The sequence below is a fragment of the Schistocerca gregaria genome, chromosome 6, assembly GCF_023897955.1.
Source record: "Schistocerca gregaria isolate iqSchGreg1 chromosome 6, iqSchGreg1.2, whole genome shotgun sequence".
NCBI lineage: Eukaryota > Metazoa > Arthropoda > Insecta > Orthoptera > Acrididae > Schistocerca > Schistocerca gregaria.
Genome location: NC_064925.1, coordinates 6641032 through 6665337, shown reverse-complemented (window position 1 = coordinate 6665337; position 24306 = coordinate 6641032). Strand labels below are relative to the sequence as shown.

Genomic DNA, 24306 nt, shown 5'->3' with positions numbered 1-24306 from the left:
GCCAGAGAACTGTCTGGAGACGTCCCGGACAGCGGTCGGACCCATACTGGCGCCCGCCACGCCACCCGATAACCAGGAGCCATGGTCTGGCTCGTCATGTCATTTTATACCAGGGCTCCTTGGTTGTCATCTGCTACACGCTTACAGCACATAGGAAAGTCAATGCCCGGCCGAGGTGACCGAGCGGTTCTAGGCGCTACAGTCTGGAACCGCGCGACCGCTTTGGTCGCAGGTTCGAATCCTGCCTCGGGCATAGATGTGGTGATATCCTTAGGTTAGTTAGGTTTAAGTAGTTCTAAGTTCTAGGGGACTGATGACCTCAGCTGTTAAGTCCCATAGTGCTCAGAGCCATTTGAACCATTTGAACCAAGCCGCAAACTGTTCGTCAATAAGTGTAACGCAAGAAAGCGGACGGTTTTGCAGAAGAATTTGTCTGAGATGATGTGACCTTTAGGGACAAGATTCTGTGAAGTGTTGAATGCGAATTTTCTTTGAGCCACGTGGATTCCCGCAGTTTAGCGTGGCGTCAAGCAAACACAGAGTGGAGCTAAAAAACATGCAAAGAACGAACAAACAAGGAGGCGGCAGTGTGACGATGTTGGGATGCATGTCTTCTAGAGGTGTTGGCGAGTTTGTCTTTACTGAAGGGACCATGGAAAAATTTGTCTATCTCGATATACTCAAACAAAATCTGACAAAGAGTGCTGCGAAGTTGGACCTTGGAGGTGACTTTTATTTCCAACAAGACAATTATACTAAGCACGCGGCGGAAATGGTCAAACTGTGAATCCTATACAACACGCCTCATCGCCTCATTACCCTACCGCAGTCTCCGGACCTCAGTCCCATCGAGATTTGGATGACCTGAAAGCGAGACTACACAAACGACATCTGAGCAGTTTGACACATTTGCGTGCGTTGATAGAAGAAGATTTGGTGAATATCGGGTAGGATGTAACGAAAAAGGTTGGTTACTCCATGCACAGAGACTGAGGGCTGTAATACAGAGGAAGGGACGCGTTACGAAACAATGACTGCTGAGTTCAAAAATGTTCAAATTTGTGTGAAATCTTATGGGACTTAACTGCGAAGGTTATCAGTCCCTAAACTTACACACTACTTAACCTAAGTTATCCTAAGGACAAACACACACACACCCATGCCCTAGAGAGGACTCGAACCTCCGCCGGGACCAGCCGCACAGTCCATGACTCCAGCGCCCTAGACCGCTCGGGCCTGCTGAGAATCTGAACACTTTTGTCCATTGTATATTTCGATTTTCTTTCTTTTTTTTTTACATAAGGCGTGTTTCATTACTTGTTGTTCTGCATATGTTCAGATTGACATGTGTATTACACATTTGTAAGGACTGAAACATATGTTTGAGTCAAAACACATTTAAGGTTTACTGCTCTGGTTACTCCCAGTGTCTGAATACTTTTGTCAGGCTCTGCATGAAGACCAGCTGAGAACTTAAAGTTCTCCGGCTCGTTTCAGAACAGAACGCCCTAGAATACGCGTGCCTAGCTCTGCTTGCGCGAGGCCACGCAGGTGTCATATTAATGCAGCTGCAGGTGTAGGCCGTGGCTCAGACGACCGCGACCCGGTGCGGCCGTGGCAGGCAAGTAATGACCCAGATGCGGCGGCAGGCAGCGCTGCAGACGTACGGGGCACATCTACTCGCCGCTTCGCGAATGGAAACTGAGATCAAAAATGGCTCTGAGCACTATGGGACTTAACTTCTGAGGTCATCACTCCCCTAGAACTTAGAACTACTTAAACCTACCTAACCTAGGGACATCGCCACATCCATGCCCGTGGCAGGATTCGAACCTGCGACCGTAGTGGTAGCGCTGTTCCAGACTGTAGCGCCTAGAACCGCTCGGCCTCTAAGGCCGGCGGAGACTGAGATCGCGACTGAGAATATCACACATTCTTTAACCGACTCTGGCAAATTAACTGTTACCGCATCATCGACAGAAGAAGAAACACACATTCCGCCACAGGAAACAGAAGTGAACTATATTCAGGAAATTTGTAACATGTAGTCGAAGAAATACAACTGACAGCGACAACAGGAGAACAAGCAATGGGTGGAGAGTCTTCTCGAACTCGTAACACAACCGCAGGAGTCAAAACAGACTAAAGACGGAAGCAGAGCAAAACTGCAGAAAAAAAGATAGCGAAACAGATGGCCCGGAAACAAACCCCACGGACAGACGAGAAATTGACAATAAGCAGAAAACTGCCTCGACGGAAGACAGGGAGTATCAGTTACAGGAATCTTCCGAGTAACTGCTGAAAGAGGACTCAAATGAAAACAAGAGCCGTGGACATCTTTTCTCCTGCCGCGTGGGGTAGCCGAGCGTTGTGAGGCGCTTTGCCACGGTTCGAATAGCTGTCCCCGTCGGAGGTTCGAGTCCTCCCTCGGTCATAGGTGTGTGTGTTGTCCTTAGCGTTAGTTGGTTTCAGTTAGATTAAGTAGTGTGTAAGCCTAGGGGACCGATGACTTCAGCAGTTTGGCCCCGTAGAAACTTAACCACCACCATCTTTTCTCTTCCATTTACGAATTACTTTTCCGTTGAAAAATTCCCTAAATACCACAGTCATATATTTGTGCAAGTAGCATAAACATTAACAGGGTACCCACAGATTTAAAAGAATTTCTGTGCCACGCATGATGTTGCCCTGTTGCAAGAAGTAAATATCTTTTGCCATTAATATCTCAGGTTGTAATGAACACTTCAATTTAGCTACGGAAGAACAGACCGCAAAGGCTCTCCTCTGGAAAGATGGCCTATCTATTCTTGAAATTGAACATTTTCAGTCGGGTTATGGTGACAGTTGTCGAATGTACGATCTTACGGTTGTAACGCTATATGCTCCGTTAGGCAGCTCAATGAAAGCACTGCGAACAAGTTTTTCAAATGGTTCAAATGGCTCTGAGCACTATGGGACTTAACACCTTAGGTCATCAGTCCTCTAGAACTTAGAACTACTTAAACCTAACTAACCTAAGGTGGTTGGTTGGTTTGTGGGATTAAAGGGACCAGACTACTATGGTCATCGGTCCCTACTAACCTAAGGACATCACACAACACCCAGCCATCACGAGGCAGAGAAAATCCCTGACCCCGCCGGGAATCGAACCCGGGAACCCGGGCGTGGGAAGCGAGAACGCTACCGCACGACCACGAGATGCGGGCAAGTTTTTCAACTACGATGTTATTTATTAAGAAACAACCGTTCAGGTTTACTAATTGCTGGAGATTTCACTAATATCATCCATAAAAGAAACGAGGCTCCAAATTATGCCATGACCTAGATTTGGATCAGAATAACAGCGAAACACAGTTGAGCGTCGGAAGGGGCGATGTTATCGCGACGGAGCGTGCACGTGCGGTATGGCTGCAGCAGTTAACTGTTGACTGCCTTCTCACGCTGCCTTATAACGTGCAGTATTGAGTTCATTTTACGGAATCGTAATACCCTTCCTGCTTAACGAACGCATTCCTGAACATAAAATGATATCGTTTTCTTATTATTTGTGTATCCCAACAAAAGCAACAAGAAGTGCACTGTCTTTTACAATAATAAGAATGATTCACTTTTCATTAACGTGTTCGTTACGAAATGGGTTCTGAAATCGATCTGAAGCATTCATGTAAAAAGAGTAACTTACAACATTAAAATAATATAAATTGCTTAACTACTTACCAATCACTGTAGTTTGCATGTAGTTCGTCATGCTTCTGTAGATGGGTATTCCTTAATAATAAGATGAGATTCATTGTGGATAAGCGGTAGACACCATTCAGTCTAAAACATAAAACACAAACCCAAAAATAAACACAAATTATGGCAAAGGGTAAATGCCATTTAGTTGAGTCACTTTCTTCCTCGTCGCTAGTTATCTGGGCTCTGGTCCGTGGAAGAATCACAGCAATTGCTCAGAGATATATGTTATTATATTTTCGACAATACTTCCCACATTCACTCCACTTTTCTATGCTTCTTTAACAACCGTTTCTGTGTCGTTTACAACATTACTCCACTACTCTGCCGTTATTTGTGCCACTGCTTCCTCTAACAATTCTTGAATTTCTGCCATAGTGAAGCTTTTGTTATTTCCTGCCACGTAATGTTTGACCTGCGCCCATATCATTTCGATGGTGAAACTTCCTGGCGGATTAAAACTGAGTGCGGGACCGAAAATCGAACTCAGGTCTTTGTATTTTGCCGGCAAGTGCTCTACCAATAGAGTCACCCAAGCATCATCCATGACCGCTCCCCACACCTGCATTTCTTCCAGTACCTCGCCTCCTACCTTCCAGACTTCACAGAAGCTCTCTTGTGTAAAGTATTTCCCGGCTGCACACAGTTTTATTCTGCCAGGAAGTAAGAAAAAAATGACTGACATTACTCACATGTCATTACAACTGCTGACATGGAAGCCACATTTTATCTATCCACTGTTCGTAATTCTGCCTCTTTAGCAACGTAGTATGTGCTGTAATACAGAATAACCAGTGACCCAGTAAACAGCAGCTGGCCGTGTTCCAAAGACCCGCGTGAAACTCAATTTTTCAGTCGGTCATATCAAGAGTTCTGTTGAGCAAGGAGATAAGGAGTGAAGTGTTTTGGATAGCCCTTGGCCTAAAGACCATTTGTATATCGTTCGGAAGAACAGTTGTCATACTGTAGCTACCCGACAGCACAGAGTCAAAATTTCAACATTATCCACTTTCTCCAGTCCAGGGAAAATGAGCAAATCGGTTGGTTCTTTTGCATTAGGTGTGGTCTAGAATTGATCTTAAGCGGCTTATGGGTTTATGAAAGTTGTGTTTCATTATCGGCAGTTCGTAAGAAAACCCCGAACAACCATGATTTTCGGGTAGGAAAAGCATCAATTGTGGCGATAGGCAGTTCTACTATTTCTTTTCATTACAGACCCTCGAAAGTATACATATCCGCTTTAGATAATATTTACGCGGAACTTCGCAATCTTTTTCGATATAATTATCCATTACAGTTATCTAGAGTTCAGAGCTGCTGTACTTATGCAGAACGCCGGGCCGCCATTATCTAAACGAATAAGCATAGCAAATGGCTCAAATTTTAACTGTTAGACATTGACCTAGAAACACCATTTTCCCCTTTTCAAAAATCTCTATCCAATATTAAGATACACCCAAAAACCATGATTTTTGTGTACCAAAAAACCAATTGTGGGGATGGACGCTTCTATGCTTTCTATTCATGGCAAATCCACGAATTTTTTAGAAATTTTTACCATATCTTCTGAACATGGCGTTCTTGCTGATCATTGAAACTTTCTCCGATGTCTTTATCTGTTACCGAGATCCAGCGGTTCAGAGTTACCGTATTTGTGCACTGAATATGTGGAAGTTAAGTATGGTCTGAAGCGTAATTGTAGTTTAAACTGACGTAGAGAGCAGATGGCAAGTGTTCTAGGGTCGTGGCAAGGGTTCTGCGATTACCAAACTATGTTTTCAATCAGCATTTTTTGAGCAATAAAGATTCATGACGTCTGTGGGCACTTCAAGTCTATACAAACACGCGCAAAGTGGCACTGCAGTGACTAAGAGAACGGCTAAAATGGGGTCTCAAAATGCCTTAAAAGAACTTAAAATTGCTACCAAAAATAATTTTGGTAACATTTTTACGCTTCTAAAGCACGAATCATAAAGAGGTCGTTTTCAATTAATTGCAATCGATAAACAAAATACCCAGAAAAAATGTAAAGCGAACGATTTTGTGTTAGCCTTATATTAAGAGTACTTATTTGTTATTTACATGTGTTAATGAGCAATGGTGTCCAAAATTGGAGTAACAAACGGAAATTTTTCAGGATTGCAGCTATTTTTCCAAAAAAAGGGTATACACAGGTGCTAGTAAAGTAGAAACAATGAAAAAAATACAGAATGTAATCAGTTGCAACATGCATAACGGTAGACAAAAATGTTCTTCGTTTTTAATTCAACTCAACGCATTTGCACACATATTCCAACAAATGGTTAGTGTGCTCAGTATGGGGTGTGACCACCTCTGGCAACAATACAGGTCTGACAACGACGGAACAACCTGTGAATAGTGTCATCAATCTCATGCTGAGGCAGTAACGCACACTCTCTCCGCAGAGCTGCTCGCAAGTGTTGGAGAGTGGTTAGTCGATGCTGACGTGATGCAACCCGTCTCCCTAGTGCATCACACACGTACTCTTTAGGATTCAAATTCCAAGAAAACATCAAACACCCGTGTACTGTTTGGTCGAGCATTATCGTTCTTCAGTATGAAGTCTGGGCCCACAGCACGTCGCGACAACCGCATATGATGTCCCAAGATCTCATCACGATACCTAATAGCAGTTTGACCCTGCCGATTCACCTCATGAAGAGGTATTCGAGTGGTCAACATTATCCCTGTCCACACCAGTAGGGACCCTCCTCGGTATCGGTCCCTTTCCAAAATGTTTGGGTCCCGAAATCGTTCCACGTTCCCTCCAGATGCGAATCTGTCGCGAATCACTCTTCATACCAAATTGGTACTCATGTATGAAGAGAATATTGGCCCACCGTTCGACCGTCCAGGTGGAATATTGACGACTTCACTCCCGACATTTCTTTATGTGAATACAAGTCAGACGTACACATGCAACAGATACCCGGCAGTAAAGGGCGCTCTGCCGAAGACTTCTGCACGCTGTTCGAATCGATTCAACACGTTCAGTGGATGCTGCGAGATCAGCCGCCAGCTGCCGTGTAGTACTAAGGCGCTACCGTTATGCCCTCACAGCCAAATAAAGGTCCTCCCTTTTTGTTGTCACACGTGGTCGGCCTTTCCCTGGTCTTCGAGATGCAGTTTCGGTCTCTATAAACTATCGTTTCATCCGAGAAACAACAGAACGATTCACATTAAGCCATCAGACCACATCAGGTTGCGACGGTCCTGCTTCCATTCTTCCTAAGGCCCTCCACAGCCTTCTCTGTGCCATACTGCACTGTCTGTGACTGGGTACACGGCGATTGTGGGTGTGGGACTGCCCCGCAAACCCTGCCTCGTTTCATAGGTGCTCTGATGCTATCCGGGAGTTGTTATCCATTGACCAGAATGCTATGTTTCTTGCAGAACACGATCTTACGGACATCTCTTGACAGTTTGTATGATTATATCGTAAATTAGCCACAGAACGGGGGAAATAGCAGTTTCTTGCTTTAATTTTGGACACTAGTGGACGTAAATGTGTCGAAATTTATAAATAAACTGTCAAAATAGAATTCGTTTCATATAAGCAGCATACATCGCTATAGCAAGGAAACGAAGACAACGAGCGGAAAAATGATCCTGTGGAAGCTCAAAAAAGGCGAACGTGTTGCACTTTAAAAGACTCTGACGGAAAAGTAGGAACCAGCTGCATCAGTCCTCAATCCTCTTCCTTAGCAATCACTTTGGCTTGCGAACATAGTAGCGCTGTTTTATGCTGCACGAGAGTAGCAGACAGACAGTGACAGTGCGAGAAAGTGACAGGGAAAAGGAGAGCAAGATAGGTGAAGGCAATAGCAGCGGGAGCCAAAGAGAGAGGAGACATTGACGGTCAGTTGCATAAATCCGCAGCTATGATTATTCGCTGAACCCGGCTAACTAGTTTTGTGCAGACTATCTCTTTAAAAACTAAACTATAAATGCTTGTGCACAAAGTTAAACGGACAAGGCGAAAATAGTGGCTCTAGGCATCGCTCTTACTGGGGGAGGGGGGGGGGGGGGAGAGGGTAGTTAGGACGTCAACAAACGGGCCGACTTGAAACAGGAGAGGCACCACAGGACATTTTAATCTCCACTGTCTATACTTATAAATTCATGAAACTTTGTCAGCATTGCCAGGAAGGATTCAAGATTCACACTCATAGCAGTGGAAGTTCAAAAATATAAGAAAATAATTTTTTTACATGTTAATTTCTTCATTTTTTTCTCTTACTATTGGTTGCATTTGTTGTTATAAGTACACTTTTCTCTATAAGTGAGAGAGATTCTTCGATGAACTTTGCACAGCATACAAATCACACTTATGAGACTCTAGAATTTTTCAAGTCTATTAAAACCTATGCTGAAAATTGTGATAATTAACTATAAACTTTCAGCTTTTTCTTAACATGAATTGTAAAATGTAACAGATCATTCACTTTTCCTAAATAAATTCTCGAGTTTCATACATTTGTAAGTACGGTTTGTATGCTGTGCAAAATTCACTGAAGAATCTCTCTTACTTGTGAAGAAAAGGGTACCTATAGCAATAAATTCAGGCAATAGTAAGCGAAAAACTGCTGAAATGTGACACGTAAAAAAATTACGTTCTTGAACTTCTACTGCTATGAGTGTGAATTCTGAATCCTTCCTGGTCATGCTGACAAAGTTTTTTGATTTTATTTGTAAAAGTTTCGAAACTAAAATGTCTTGGGATGTCTCTCCTGCTCCAAGTCGTCCAGTCTGACGCCCTGCCCCCCTTAAAATGGGTGATTTGCAAAACAATTATCTCACTCTAAGTCTCACTGGAGTTTTATGTTAGTGGTCATTATGAGCATGGTGACAGTTATTGAAGAATATGACAGAAACGTAAATTAGTAAAAACTATAGCGTGCACACACTTTATTCAACATATAAACGTTACTACAGATATTCGGATTTAGATTATGACGTGTTCGATCTACCTGCCATAATCGGCGATGATGTGGCGCGGACGATTAGCGAAATTCTGCATCGCCCATTGTAGTGCCGAAACATCGATGCTGTGATGACCTCTTGAATGGCTGTTTTCAGTTCAGCAATGATTTTGGGGTTATTGCTGTACACTTTATCTTTCATACAGCCCTACAAAAAGGAGCCGCATGTGCTCAGATCCGGAGAAAATAGCGGCCAATCGAGAACCACGCCAGTGGCCTCTGGGCAGCCCAGAGCCAGGTTGCGGCACCCAGAGTGCTCCACCGAAGACATAAACAATCTCCTGCTTCGGTGGGCTCGAGCTCCATCTTGTCGAAATCAAGGTCGCTTTGGATAATGGGGACGAAATCTACTTCCAAAACCTTCCCCTACCGCTCGGTAATCACGGCGCCATCGAGGGATATCTCACCGACTATTCCGTGACTGAACACTGAACACCCGTTGAGGATGAAGAGACTTCTCGATCGTGAAATGCGGGTTCTCAATCCTCGAAATGCGCCAGTTTTGCTTGTTGACGAGCCGGTTAAAATGGAAGTGGGCTTTTCGCTAAACCAAACCATATTCACACAGTAATTCCCATCATGCCCCGCAGCCAACCGTGTTGTTTGAACATCTTAGCGCAAACTGTTCAGAAGTTATGACGATTTTATTTCATCAGTAATTGTCACCCTGTATATTCCAGCCTACAACTTAATGTATGTGAAGGCGTCTAACAGAAACTCAAAATTCACATTTATTCATAGAAACATTTGTGAGATCAACATATTAATGAATAATCAAAAGCTGTGTTAATTAGCTCTATCCAAATTTACACAAAGATTAGATAGAAAGCAATGTCACTTCCCTATCACAATTAATTCTTTCTCTCCTAAGAATTTAATCCTTCCCGAAGTTCAGTGGTAACTGACAACTATAACCGCCCGTATTCTTTGACCTGAACAGTGAATGGATGTTGATGACTAAAATTTACAAGACCACACATTTTACTCTACAAAGGAGATGAGACAGGCTTTCGTGGTGAATTCTACAAGTGTGAAATGAGTTTAACTGCTCTGCCAGTGGTGGCAATTGTGCTCATCACAGGTAAGACTGTGGTGTGCCCAGCTGTGCGGTGCAGACGTGTGGGCCCTCCGGCAAAGGCGGACACGTCGGCTCCAGAGCAGGACGCCGAGATGCAGCACCCTCTACCGCGCTAGTGCGACACACTCTCGCGTCCTGCCAAGGGCCTCATCGATGCGGGCGCCCTCGCGTTCTTCCGGCCACTGCCTCTCATGCCCTGCGAATTCCTTACAGACAAAACGGTGCTAATCGCGGATCTCTAAATAACGAACCACTGCGGTCCAACCACGTGCACTCCCTCCAACAGAGAATCCCGCCGAAAACAGCGAGTTTTTCGCAGCGTCCAATGACAACAGGAGATCCTACCCCAATACGAAAAAGTATTCATTTCAACACTGCGATCTGACGTCACACTTCTTTACGCCAACTACACGATCTCCTGCCAATGTCCATAACCTCGCAACTGGGTACAAGAAATTCAGAGAGACCGGCTACGATGCTGAAGTTTGTTCAGAATGGTTCAAATGGCTCTGAGCACTATGGGACTTTAGTTCTGAGGTCATCAGTCCCCTAGAACTTAGAACTACTTAAACGTAACTAACCTAAGGACATCACACACATCCATGTCCGAGGCAGGATTCGAACCTGCGGCCGTAGCGGTCGCGCGGTTTCAGACTGTGGCGCCTAGAACCGCTCGACCACTCCGGCCGGCCTGAAGTTTGTTTCCGGTGGCTTGTGGTTTCTACAAGCGGCAGATACAAATCTTCAAAAGAAGTCAGAGAAACGTGCGAAAGGCAGCCCCGACTGCTGCACCTGGCGCTATGCTATCCCAGACCAAACCTTAGCTACCAGCAGTCACCGTGGAAGGACAACGCTTACCACCCATTTTTGTTCTGGCCGACCTCACTTTGCAGACACATAAAATGGATTCGCAATTGCGAGTAAGGCCTACCACCAGATGTAGAATGGAATGACGACATTCGTCGTCAACCAAGCGTCTACGATCTGTACTCGTACATTCATTACGTGTATTCCGGTACGGGTCAGACGTTGTACTTGAAAGTCGCTTGCCCGGTATCGGCAGATAAATACGATATTGACGTGCCCGTGCCATTCTGATTACGACGCAAAGTTCCTTTGGATACGCACGCGGCGACCACATCCGTTACGGAACACATCAAATGAATTCGCAATCGCGAATAAGGACTTCATTCAGCCGTACAGGAATATGCATAATGGATGCACGAGTACAGATCGTAGACGCATGTTTGACGTCACATGGAAGTTTGGGTCTCGCCGTGAGTCGTGCACGGACAGCCAAAGCCGTTGAGGTGGCCGTTTGCGTGAAGCGGGAAATACGCGTCCGCGTTCCGTCCCGGCACAGCCTTTCATTGTCGTCATTCCATTCTACAGCTGATGGTAGTCCTTATACGTATTTGCGAATTCATTTGATGTGTTTGCTAACAGCTTTGGTCGCCGCAGTGCCAGTTCCTTTGGACATGCATGCACATTCGCACGCACCCTAGACACGCATAATCCGTGAAAAACCGCCTCTGAGTTAGTAAGGAGAGACCTACAAATTACACAGGGCCTCTTTCTGCCACTCACCGTTCTTTGTGATATCAGTGACATTTTCCATACCGAATGCGCCTGTTATCACTCTAATAATGACAAAAACATTCGAATTATTAATGAAACTGGCACACAAAATGCTTTCCGTGTTTCACACAGAGTGATAGTAGCAGTAAAAGAGAAACAGAGATGGATGGAGATAGATACAGTGGGACCAAAAACGAGAGGAGAGAGATGAAATCAAAATCGCATATGAATGGGGACCATACATGGCTTTGAGGGTGTGGACCCTCCCGGACCGGCTAAATTTGACACATAGGTATAGAGAATGGGGCATCTTTTACTGAAATTTTAAACACGTTGGTGTAGATGAAAACATCGCATATGAATGGGGACCTTACATAGGCTTTGAGGATGTGGACCGTCCCGGACCGGCGTAATTTGACACATAGGTATAGAGAACGGGGCATTTTTTACTGAAATTTTAAACACATTGGTGTAGATGAAAACATATGTCGGACCCCCAGAGTTTTTGAGCTCCTGTTGTACGATAGACACAGTGTCTTTGCGAAAGAAAGACAAAAGGAGACATTCGACGTAAAAGTTTTCTGGGTATGGTACCACGTCAAATTGTATAGAACTACTGTTGGAGAAAACCAACGTTTCGGCCACGGTTGCAGCGGCCTTCTTCTGGGTCTGCTGACAGTGTATGTGAGAGAGGAGACAACGGGAGTGGGAGGTAGTGTAAATCAGTGGGAGGAAAAGGAGACAGTGCGAGAGAGCCATACACGGAGAATGGCAGTCAGAGGGAGATGCTGAGTATGAAGGCGACACTACAAAGAGAGGTTAGGTAAAACGATTCAGAATGTTTTCTGTTAAAATTGCGCGAATATCTTCCCAAGTCTAAATATTTTGTGATGCAGCATGAATGAGGCACCTAGTTCCCCACTTTTCTGTCAGAGCCCTTTAAACAGAAAAATATTCACCTTTTTGGGGCAGCGAAAGGAACATTTTTCCGCTGGTTAATATGTTACCGGAGCCAGTAGTGGCGATAAAGAAACGTTAATAGAGCTCTGTATGACGCATTTTCTAAAGCATACGATTGCTGTTGGAGATAGCCTGCAAGAAATATACGCACAACAATTGTGTTATTGGTCAGAGATTTCTGCGATATTATGAATAATGTAAGGAAGTAGCTTTATGAAACCTCGCAAATGAACCTCAAAGCGAGCAAGGAAACTCTGAAAGCATTGTTCTATCTGTGAGATTTGGTTTTAATAGATTTTGCGTACAAACGACACAATATCGTTCGAAAAACACATACATGCTACATTATGATTTAACAAAAAAATAAAAAAAATAAAGAAAAATCAAGCATGAGAAATACAGTAGTTAGCGATATGTTCAGACACAGCCTTGATTCATCCAGATTACGCTGCGAAAATTGTGGAGAAGTATTGTCAAGCAACTTTTGTTATTTTTGTGCTATGGAGACCGTTGGCGTACAAGTGTGTTGCCTGTGACTTGAGCTCCACTGTTTGCTGCTGCTTCCTTGCCTTCCAGCGAAAGAGACGCCGCTGCCACCCTAGCTGGGTCTTCACTTCGCTTTGCGAGAAATATGTGGATCATGTGTTTGGCTACGTTTGGTACGGCAGAACGAGACGATTGTACGATCTCATCCCCAGGTGGTGTGCCCGTAGTTCGGGGCACAGGTATCTCGTTGCCATAAGAACAGATTTCACACGTGTTGTGTCGTTCAAGCCCTCTTCGATGGTTCTTTTCGATGGACAGAAAAAATATGTCATTGCATCTAAAAGAGTAAAAGTGATACCAAAATCGGGAGCCATAAAGATAATAAATTACTTGGCAATGCCAGATAATTCATCACATTATACGGTATAACTTATTAGGTACCAGACACACTAAACACATTTACTCGTGTTTATACCCGTGGATGAATTAAAGACACAAGTCCAGCTCTCTCTTTTGTGTACACGAAAAATAATAACAATCGTTCTGGAGAACAATAATACACGTAACTGATATTGACATAATAGGCTACGTAAGGTGACCCTTCATTAAACTTATTCATCACATCACATTATATAATTTTGGTTACATCAGTTTTAACAATTTTGTTGTATTGCACGCTATGCAGGACGTCAAAGTACGTCGGTACAGTCATCGAATGAATGAAAGTGATATATTCTAACACTGAAGTAATTAATGTAGCCACTTGAAACATTAATTTCCTCGCCGACATTAATCACAAGAAGCTTTTAATGCTAAAAATAACATTTATACACAAAATGCAACTGAAACCGTTCGACCATCATCCTGATTTGCACCTAAATAGTTCAATAAAGAACTGATTTTGTTGTGTTGTACAATATAATTAATGCAATGAAATTAGTGATTGTAAACTGCCGGACTGGGAGGAATATCTAGGAATTTTTGTTGTTGCTTTAGTATCGGCTGCTCGAGTCATATTTTTCATTGTCTTTTCACATTTCCTTGTCTTTCCTCGTTTAAATAAGGAGGTGTAAACCTAAAAACGGTGACTTGTGTAATAGTTTCCAGTTGCGAATTGAATTGTGTTAGAGATTTTTTTAATGGAGCACCACGATCATTTGTTGATACAAAAAAAGGGTGGAAATGCGTCTCGTGACATATAAAACACGGCACTTAGAATACTCTGATCTCCATCATCGCATAACTGCGTGATAAAATTATGCAAACAAAAACTACAGGAGTAGTATTGTCTTCACAGATGTGTCCCGCTTCGAACTGAGCCCCGATGACCAATGAAGCCATGTCTGGAGACATCCCCGACAGCGGTAAGTACCCACCTAACTGCCGCCAGTACAGCCCGACAAGTAGTGGTCAAGGGTGCCGTTTACTTCTATAACTGGACCGCTACGTTTGTCATCTTCTGCACATCGGCACGTCGACGCTTCTTTCCCCTCCATAGCCGGCCACCCTGGCCTTACATTTCAGCAAGATACTGCCCGCCTGCAGGCAGCGAGGGTTTCTAGTCTTCTAGCTTGCCAAACCGTACTTTGGTCAGCGAGATCGGCAGACCTCTCCGTAATTCAGAACGTCTCGTGCATTAATGGCAGGGCCCTCCAACTAGCTCGGGATTCTACCGATCTAACGAGAACGAGCTAATTGGACAGAACTTAGCACGACAGCCATCAAGAAGACATCGAACAACTCTTTTCAATCGAGGCCGTGTCGAATAACTGCTTGCTTAAGGGCCGGAGATGCACCAAGATGTTCTAGACTTGCTCTATTTGTGAAGCACGTTCTCTTGAATAAATCATTTAGTTTTTCTGTAACTGTAACGATTTATTCGTTTGTACATGTAAATCACATCTATCAATTGCCGTCCCATTCGGACGTGGTGCGTCTTTTTTTTGTTAGAGTATATTTGGCAACGTTAACGAGGTTGCTTTTTTTAACGATGTTCACTGTAAAATAATGTGACTGTTGCATATGTGTCTACGCACGCTGGAGTAGGTGCACCGGACTTTTATAATTTGAATGTACGTCTGATGTGACCCTAAGCAATCGATTAGTTCTCTTGAAGCATCGAATCAAAAATTGAAATACTAAAATTTATATTTTTTAAATATCGATTACTGTTAATTGTACATTTGTGACGATAAAATCTACCTTTAATACATTATGAACTGCTCATTTCTTTTGTCAATAATTCCATTGTATTTCACGATGTCAGAGAACAATCTAAGTCACATAGTTCTGTGACAGCTAAAGACAAAGAAAAGCACAGCCTGGATGTGGTTTTAGGCGGTTTTCCACATCCCGCTAGGTGAATACTAGGCTGGTCTCCACGTTCCGCATCAGTTACACGACTCACAGACATTTGCAGACGTTCGCACTATTTCTGGATAACACTAGACGCAGACAGCCAGGGTACACTACTTACGTCCCGGCGGGTACGGGGTGGTAACAGGAAGGGCATCCCGGTCACCCTCTGTCACTAAAACTGCAGCCGCCTGGAGTGGCCGTGCGGTTCTAGGCGCTACATTCTGGAGCCGCGTGACCGCTACGGTAGCAGGTTCGAATCCTGCCTCGGGCATGGCTGTGTGTGATGACCTTAGGTTAGTTAGATTTAAGTAATTCTGAATTCTAGGGGACTAATGACCACAGCAGTTAAGTCCCATAGTGCTCAGAGCCATTTGAAACATCACTAAAACTGCCAACTCGCGTTGGAGCGGGACAAGGCATAAAGAAAGAACGAAAATTGAGTCTGGGCACCTAAGCCAAAATACGTGTCCCTCTATTTTCACCTTTCTTTCACCCCCTGAAATTTGGACTGTGGTAGAGAGCCACTTGTAAGTCGACGCTCTGCACAAACAAAGACCATCATGTGTTTGAAGTCCTTAGGTTAGTTAGGTGTAAGTAGTTCTAAGTGCTAGGGGAGTGATGACCTCAGATGTTGTCCCATAGTGCTCAGAGCCATTTGAACCATTTGAACGCGACTGGAGTGGACTAATACGGACTGGACTGTCGGGGTCCTTCGGTCACCCTGAGCTCTGCTGGCGATGTGCTGGCTGGGAGCGGCGACTCGCACTGAGGAGAGCGAGCGCTAGGAAGGCCCAGCCACGCACACGGAGCGCCGCACTCGATGGCGCCACCCGCTGGCCCCGCCGCTGCAGTCCAAGGCTCCAGGGCCGTCGCCGCCTGCCATTGGCGGAGGCCGCACCAGGAAAACCTAGAGCCGGGAGGACGGGTCACTACCCTCCGGCGCCCGCATCCTTCTCTCTCCACCACCGCCGCCTCTAGGAGGGAGGGAAAGCGACTAGCCGAGGGCACGCCAGAGCGGTAGCGTCGCTGCACTCCACGCTGAGAAGCTTCCAGACAGGCGTCGACTTTCCTCAATGTTGAGCTGTCAAGGGCGCCAGGAACGTCAGCGAACGGAGGTCTTCTCGGTCTCGCCACTTACTATATACGCTTTGTGATCAAAAGTATCCGGAAACCTGGCTGAAAATGATTTAGAAGTTCGTGTTGCCCTCCATCGGTAATGCTGGATTTCAATATGGTGTTGGCTCACTCTTACACTGGATGACGGCTTCCACTCTCTCAGGCATACGTTCAGTCAGGTGCTGGAAGGTTTCTTGGGGAATGGCAGCCCATTCTTCACGGAGTGCTGCACTGAGCAGAGGTATCGATGTCGGTCAGTGTGGTCGGGCACGAAGTCGGCGTTCCAAAACATCCCAAAGGTGTTCTGTAGGATTCAGGTCAGGACTCTGTGCAGGCCAGTCGATTACACGGATGTTATTGTCGTGTCATCACTCCGCCACAGGCCGTGCATTATGAACAGGTGCTCGATCGTCCCCTTCAACAGTGGCAAGCAAAAAGGTGCTTAACACATGAATGTAGAACTGCGCTGTGATAGTGCCACGCAAAACAACAAGGGGTGCAAGCCCCCTCCATGAAAAACACGACCACACCATAACGCCACCGCCTCCGAATTTCACTGTTGGCACTACACACGCTGGCAGATTATGTTCACCGGGCGTTCGCCACGCCTACACCCTGCCATCGGATCGCCACATTGTGTACCGTGATTCGTCACTCCACAAAACGTTCTTCCACTGTGCTTGACCATGAACTGTCATAGTACTTGCAGTGGATTCTAATGCAGTTTGGAATTCCTGTGTTATGGTCTGGATAGATGTCTGCCTATTACACATTGCGACCCTCTTCAACTCCCGGCAGTCTCTGTCAGTCAACAGACGAGGTCGGCCTGTCCCTTCACCTTTTCACTTCACTATCACATCGGAAACAGTGGACCTAGAGATGTTTAGGAGTGTGGAAATCTCGCGTACAGACGTATGATAAAAGTGACACCCAATCCCTGAGCACGTTGGAAGTCAATGAGTTCTGAGGCCATTCAGCTCTCTCGCGATGTCTAATGACTACTGAGGTCTCTGATATGGAATACCTGGCAGTAGATGGCAGCAAAATGCACCTAATATGAAAAGCGTATGCTTTTGGGGCGTCCGGATACTCTTGATCACATAGTGTACGGCTACGCTCACAAAGCGCTGTTGGCAAACGTGATGATCGTTTTCTTTAATACTTTTCTTTCGTTTCGACACTAGAATAGAACAAGATCGCAGATACCTTAACTTTCAGAAGAGAAAGTAACATTTTAGCCGGCCGGGGTGGCTGAGCGGTTCTAGGCGCTGCAGTCCGGAATCGCGCCACCGCTACGGTCGCAGGTTCGAATCCTGCCACGGGAATGAATGTGTGTGATGTCCTTAGATTAGTTAGGTTTAAGTAGTTCTAGAGGACTGATGACCTCAGAAGTTAAATCCCATAGTGCTCAGAGCCATTTTTTGTACACATCTTCACGGAATTATTGTGCACTCAGAACAGAAAAAACGAGTGGCGTTCAATAAGCTGTACATTACAATTTTATTCTGAAAGCAGGTTGGTGCTGTTCAGAATTCCAAAAGACCATGTTATTCCCAAAGCTTCTGGCTGCAAAACAGTATCGTTCAACGTATTCTCTTTTCAATGCAACGCCAATCTACTGTTCCGCGTCGGAGCCGAAATCTGGTTCTCATGGTTCAAATGGCTCTGAGCACTATGGGACTTAACATCTGAGGTCATCAGTCCCCTAGAACGTAGAACTACTTAAACCTAACTAACCTAAGGAAATCACACACATCCATGCCCGTGGCAGGATTTGAACCTGCGACCGTAGCGGTCGCGCGGTTCCAGACTGACGCGCATAGAACCTCTCGGCCACACCGGCCGGCGAACCGAAATACTCTCGGCATCAGTAACCTCCCCATCACCCACATACTAATTGCGGCGGAATGCACCCTTGATTGCGCCAAACAGATATAAGTCGGAAGGTGTGAGATCCGGGCTGTAGGGTGCTGGAGGAAGGACAGTCCAGTCAAGTTTTGTGAGTTCCTCTCGGTGGCGCAGACGCATGTGAGGCCTTGCATTGTCACGGAGAACGTGAGTTCGTTTGGATTTTTGTGGTGAGAACACGCTGAGGTTGTTTGTTCAGTTTCCTGAGGGTAGCACAATACACTTAGGAGTTGATCGTTGTACCATAAGAGAGAGAATCAAGCAGCAATTGAGAGATATATACCACATAAATTAAGAAGTGATGGTACTGATTCCACGTGGTACACAAAACTGGTCAGATCGTTGTTGCAGAAGCAACGAAAAATGCATGCCAAATTTGAAAGAACGCAAAATCCCCAAGATTGGCAAAGTTTTACAGAAGTTCGAAACACGGAGCGCACTTCAATGCGAGATGCTTCTAATAATTTCCACAACAAAATTCTGAGTCGAAATTTGGCAGAAAACCCAAAGAGATTCTGGTCATACATAAAGCACATCAGTGGCAAGACGCAGTCAATAGCTTCACTGCGCGATAACAACGGTGAAGTCGCTGATGACAGTGCCACTAAAGCAGAGCTATTAAACACGGTTTTCCGAAACTCCTTCACTAAAGAAGACGAAGTAAATATTCCTTAATTCCAATAAAGAACAACTGCCAAGATGAGAAACATAGAAGCAGCTTAAGTCACCTAATAAAGGCAAAGCCTCCGGTCCAGATTGTATACCAGTCAGGTTGAGTATGCTAATAAAATAAGTCCATATTTAGAAATTACATACAGAAAGATCCATATCTAAAGACTGGAAAATTGCTCAAGTTACACCAATAGCCAAGAAGGAGAGTAGGAGTAATCCACTGAATTACAGGCCTGTATCACTAACGTCAATTTGCAGTAGGATTTTGGAACATATACTATATTAGAACATTATGAAGTACTTCGAAGAAAACGATTTATTCACACGTAGTTAGCACGGTTTCAGAAAATATCATTTTTGTGAAACACAACTAGCTCTTTATACTCATGAGGTAATAAGTCCTATCGAAAGGGGATGTCAAATTGATTCCATATTTTTAGATTTCCAGAAGGCTTTCGACATCGTTATTCACAAGCGCCTTGTTCCCCAAGGTAGTGTTATAGGCCCTCTATTGTTCGTGATCTATATTAACGACATAGGAGACAATCTGATTAGCCAGCTTAGATTGTTTGCAGATGATGAAAGTCATCAGATGATCAAAACGACTTGCAAAATGATTTTGATAAGATATCTGTATGGAGCGAAAAGTGGCAATTGACCCTGAATAAGGAAAAGGGTGAAGTTATTCACATGAGTACTAAAAGAAATCAGCTAAATTTCGATTACGCGATAAATCACAAAAATCTGAAGGCTGCAAATTAAACTAAATACTTAGGGATTACAGTTACAAATAACCTTAATTGGAACGATCACATAGATAACAATGTGGGCAGAGCAAACCAAATACTGCGATTCATTGGCAGAACACTTAAAAGGTGGAGCAGGTCTACTAATGAGACTGCTTACACCACGCTTGTCCACCCTATTCTAGAGTATTGCTGTTCGGTGTGGGATCCGCATCAGGTGGAACTGACGGATGACATCGAAAAAGTACAAAGAAAGGCAGCTCGTTTTGTATTATCGCGAAATAGGGGAGATAGTGACACAGACGTAATACGTGAATTGGAGAGGCAATCATTGAAACAAAGGCGTTTTTCGTTGCGACGGGATCTTCTCATGAAATTTCAATCAAGTTTTCTCCTCCGATTGCGAAAACATTCTGTTGGCATCCACCTACATACGGAGAAATGATCACCACGACAAAATAAGAGAAATCAGGGCTCGCACAGAAAATTTTAAGGGCTCGTTGTTCCCGCGTGCCGTTCGAGGGTGGAACAGTAGAGAGACAGCTTTAAGGTGGTTCATTGAACCCTCTGCCAGGCACTTTATTGTGAATAGCGGAGTAACCACGTAGATGTAGATGTAGACGCAGAATAGTCCCTTGAGAGTCCCAGAAGACCGTCGCAATGGCTTTACCTATAGAGGGCGTGGCTTTGAACATCTTCTTCAGAGTGTGGCGCCACTCCATGAGTTGGCGGTGATGAACCCATGTTTCGTCGACAGTGACGAAATTCGATAAAACATTTTCACGGTAAGCCTTGTAACCCGCAAGCAATTCCGCCCCGACGGTCCTTCGTTGGTCTTTACGGTCTTCTGCTAGATGGCGAGGTACGTAGCTCCAGCGTGTCGGCACTACCAACAGAGACGTGCAGCTGAGCAGCGAGGTGTTTGTTTGTGATCCGTTGGTAGCCTCGAACGAGAGTGTCTGCACGTTGCAGTGTTACAGGAGTCACAGTTCTGCGTTGCGGGCCGGCACGGGTGGGATCAGACTGGTTTGCGTGACGTTGTTGTTACGATGACAGACGTCTCCCCCAACGACTCACCATGCTTTTGTTCACTGCCAGGTCTCACTAGACACTCTCAATATCCATGATTCCCTGTTTTTTCGCCAAAGCAAACTTAATGGTGGCTCTGTGCCTGCAGTGCGCCTCCGTTGGAGGCGTCATTTTGAAGTCCAGGTACAGCGCCACCACCTATCGGGACTTCATGAAACTATAAGAGCTGAAGCGGCAGCATTCCACTATGTCCCACAACTAATTCCACATTTCTCAACCGAAAATGACCGAGAACAAAAGTGCTGCATTACTTATTGAATGCCACGCGTACTTTCAGCTCTTGGTATATTGGTAGTCCTACGTAATAACCTCGGTGTCGCTGGGATGTTAAACGCTAATCTTTCTTCCTTATGTTAGTCATCAAAGAACAAGAGCGTCCCACAACCATCATAAACCGACCGATCACATTGCGCTTTCTTACCAGAACAGCTGAAGGTTAACAGAATTGCGATCTCCTCTTACCCACCCTCTCAGGTTCAGTCACGTGGTTTCCATCAAGAGCTCCATCCTTAGAGGATGCGAAAATTGCTGAAACAACCTTGACGCTCTTTCGTGCAGTAAATAGCACTTTATTGTCAATATCGCGTAGTGAGAAATTCTACATTTAACCTCTAACCTAAAATATGTAACCTACGGTCAACACTGGCTAACAAGAAATCCTACATACAAACTGCGATGTCAGTGTCTCGAATTATCATTTAATTTCTTCGTCGTACATAGCAAGATCTTGATGCGTTTCGATTTGCCAACTAATTTCACGATATACGCTAAAAGGTTCATGTGGATATACGTGAATGCATTGTTTTGGCAATTATTTAACACCACGTATCCGCCGCAATTTTTTTTTACTTTAATTAAATACATATATGACGCTTACTGATAACTCCATTGGCAGATCATAAAAAACAAAAACAAAAAAAGAATAAATCTCCCAGAAATGGACTCACAGTATCCCCTCACATCATTATCTCACAATCTAAATTACGATGGATACTGGGTATCCAAGTCTGAGAGAATCTTTTTTTATTCTATATTATCTGCAGGGTGGCTTACCGAAACGTTCGTGTATGGATTTTAATTAAATTTAAATAAAAAATACGTTCAATGGGGATAAATATTTATTAATTACCACTTAATTTATTACTTCAGTTCCACAGTACATCAAAAGATGTCCAGAACGTTTTTGAAACTTAAATATTAGGAAGCGGGCTTACAATGTGATATCTAACAAGAAGTGATGTGAATAAATTACTAACAAAGGACCTTATCTTGTGCAATTATTGCAGTGTTTGACATAACTCACAATATACTCAATTAAAATAAAACAAATTGGTTGTTCTTTTACTAAACACCACGGAAAATGTTGCACAGATTACCGAAATACACAAATGGTGGCAGAATTCATGGGATAGTAATATGCACTTATAGAGATGGCGGTTGTATAGCTTACACCAGGTATAAAATGGCAGTAATTTGGTGGAGCTGTCATTTGCACTCGGGTGATTCATGTGAGGATGTTCGCGACGTGATTGCGGCCGCAAGACGGGACTTAACAGACTTTTAGACGCAGATTGGTAGTTGGAGCTAGACGCATGGGACAGTCTGTTTCGGAAATCGAGATCCGCAAGTGTCAAGAGTGTGTCGAGAACAGGCGTTGCCTCTCACCGCTGACAACGACCAAGAGCAGCAACGTTTGCGTAGAGTTGTCAGTGCTAACAGACAAGCAAAACTGCGTGAAATAGCCAGATAAATCAATGTAGCACGCACGACTAACTTATCACTAAGGACAGTGCAGCGAAATTTGGCGTTAAAGTGCTATGGGAGCATTCGACCGACGCGAGTGCCTTTGCTAACAGCACGACATCGGCTGCAGAGCCTCTCCTGGGCTCGTGTGCGTACCGGGTAGAACTTGGACGACAGGAAAACCGTGACGTAACCAGGTGAGTCCTGATTCCAGTTGGTAAGAGCTGACGGTAGGGTTCGAGTGTGGTGCAGACCCCACGAAACCCTCCGCTCACGTCTTTATGGGACATAATCAGTAGTTCAGTTTGTGCACAAAAACCTGCATCGACAATCCTTTAACAGTTATGGAAAGCTATAAAGGCAGCACGGCTCAGTAGCTCTGCAGGTGACTTCCAACTACTTGTGGAGAACATGCCACTCAGGAAGCTGAACTACGCTAGGCAAAGGAGATCCGACACGATATTACGAGGTATCCCATGACTTTTGTCACCTTATTGTACATCTGAAGCCGTCCGCTGTGGCCGACCGGTTCTAGGTTCTTCAGTCCGGAACCGCGGTGCTGCTACGGTCGCAGGTTTGAATCCTGCCTCGGGCATGGATGTGTGGGATGTTCTTAGGTTAGTTAGATTTAAGTAGTTCTAAGTTTAGGGGACTGACGACCTCAGATGTTAAGTCCTATAGTGCTTGGAGCCATTTTAACCTTTTTTTGAACGTTTGAATAGCCATCATCTAACTTCTGATGTTGGCAATGAAAACGACGTATTGCGAACCTTAATCCATACTTAGCGCATCTACGGTGACAAATAGATTTTTTATACTGGGAAATTGGCGTAGTTGTATTGAAATGTTATAATATGGACTCTGAAGCGAATAATGATACAGAAAGGTCAATAAAACGACTTAACTGTATAACTTATACTCTGAAGCGCCAGAGAAACTGGTACAGGCATGAGAATTCAAATACAGAGGCATGTAAACAGGCAGACCAATAAAGACAAGAACAAGTGTCTAGCGCAGTTGTATGGAAGTTACAATATTTGTTTTAGCTGAGTTACTTTTGTCGTATCTGTAACTTCACCTAGCACTTTGAGAGCACGTGGGATGGTTCCGATGTAACATGTTTTTCTGGAACCCTGCTCCGACTGTTTTTCTGTTGGGCGACTTTTGAGCTGCCATAGACCAGTTTAAATTCCCCAACGTTACCCACGTTATGCCGACACCACGGTAGACAAGAGAACTCGCTATTAGACGTGCGAAAGGGGATGTTAGAGTTCAGAGGACCGGCCGGCGTGTAATCGCTCTTCGCTCTACGTCAGGAAACAGATCTTCGAATCATAGTTACAGTGACTCGAAAGTGGAATATCTTGAACAGTCACCTACTGACCTCTTCTTGGAAGTGACTTGTAGAAATTCTGCATATAGGGAAATTTGATTTTGTACCACACCCATCAAAAATGTTTTCTGTCTCTTGAAAAGTTTTGGAGAGGCCCGTAATCGTTTTTCCACTCTGAAAATGAGTCAAACTCAAACATCATCATCATAATCATAGCTATTAAGGACACACGGCACATCTTGAAGGCTTGTTATTGTCTACTACAAAAAGTGCTTGTGCCGTTGATTGAACAGAGCCGTCCAAAATGTTCACTTACGATTCACCAATCCTTTTAATATGACCTTACGAGCCACTGAAAAACGATGTATGATGACGTAAACCACAGTAGAAACAAATATCATATTTCGCGTTGGCAAGGTGACGGGGATGTTGTGTACTCAGATAGTAAGCGCATTTTGTGCCTGGAGGAAGAGTTACTCGCCCGACTACGGTCGTATTTCT

At 44.4% G+C, this 24306-nt stretch overlaps 1 protein-coding gene across 2 annotated transcripts in view; it reads left to right on the top strand.

The window, feature by feature from the left end:
- The window catches only part of LOC126278187 (protein croquemort-like), a 717452-nt gene that overhangs the window by 92171 nt on the left and 600975 nt on the right, over positions 1–24306 (top strand). Inside the window, exon 1 of one of the 2 annotated variants that reach the window (XM_049978101.1) lies at positions 14195–14204. The exons of the other annotated variant lie outside the window; for it this stretch is intronic. The gene's annotated coding sequence lies outside the window, so the exon portion shown is untranslated. Of the gene's footprint in view, positions 1–14194; positions 14205–24306 lie in introns of those variants that run through there. 2 annotated transcript variants of the gene reach the window in all.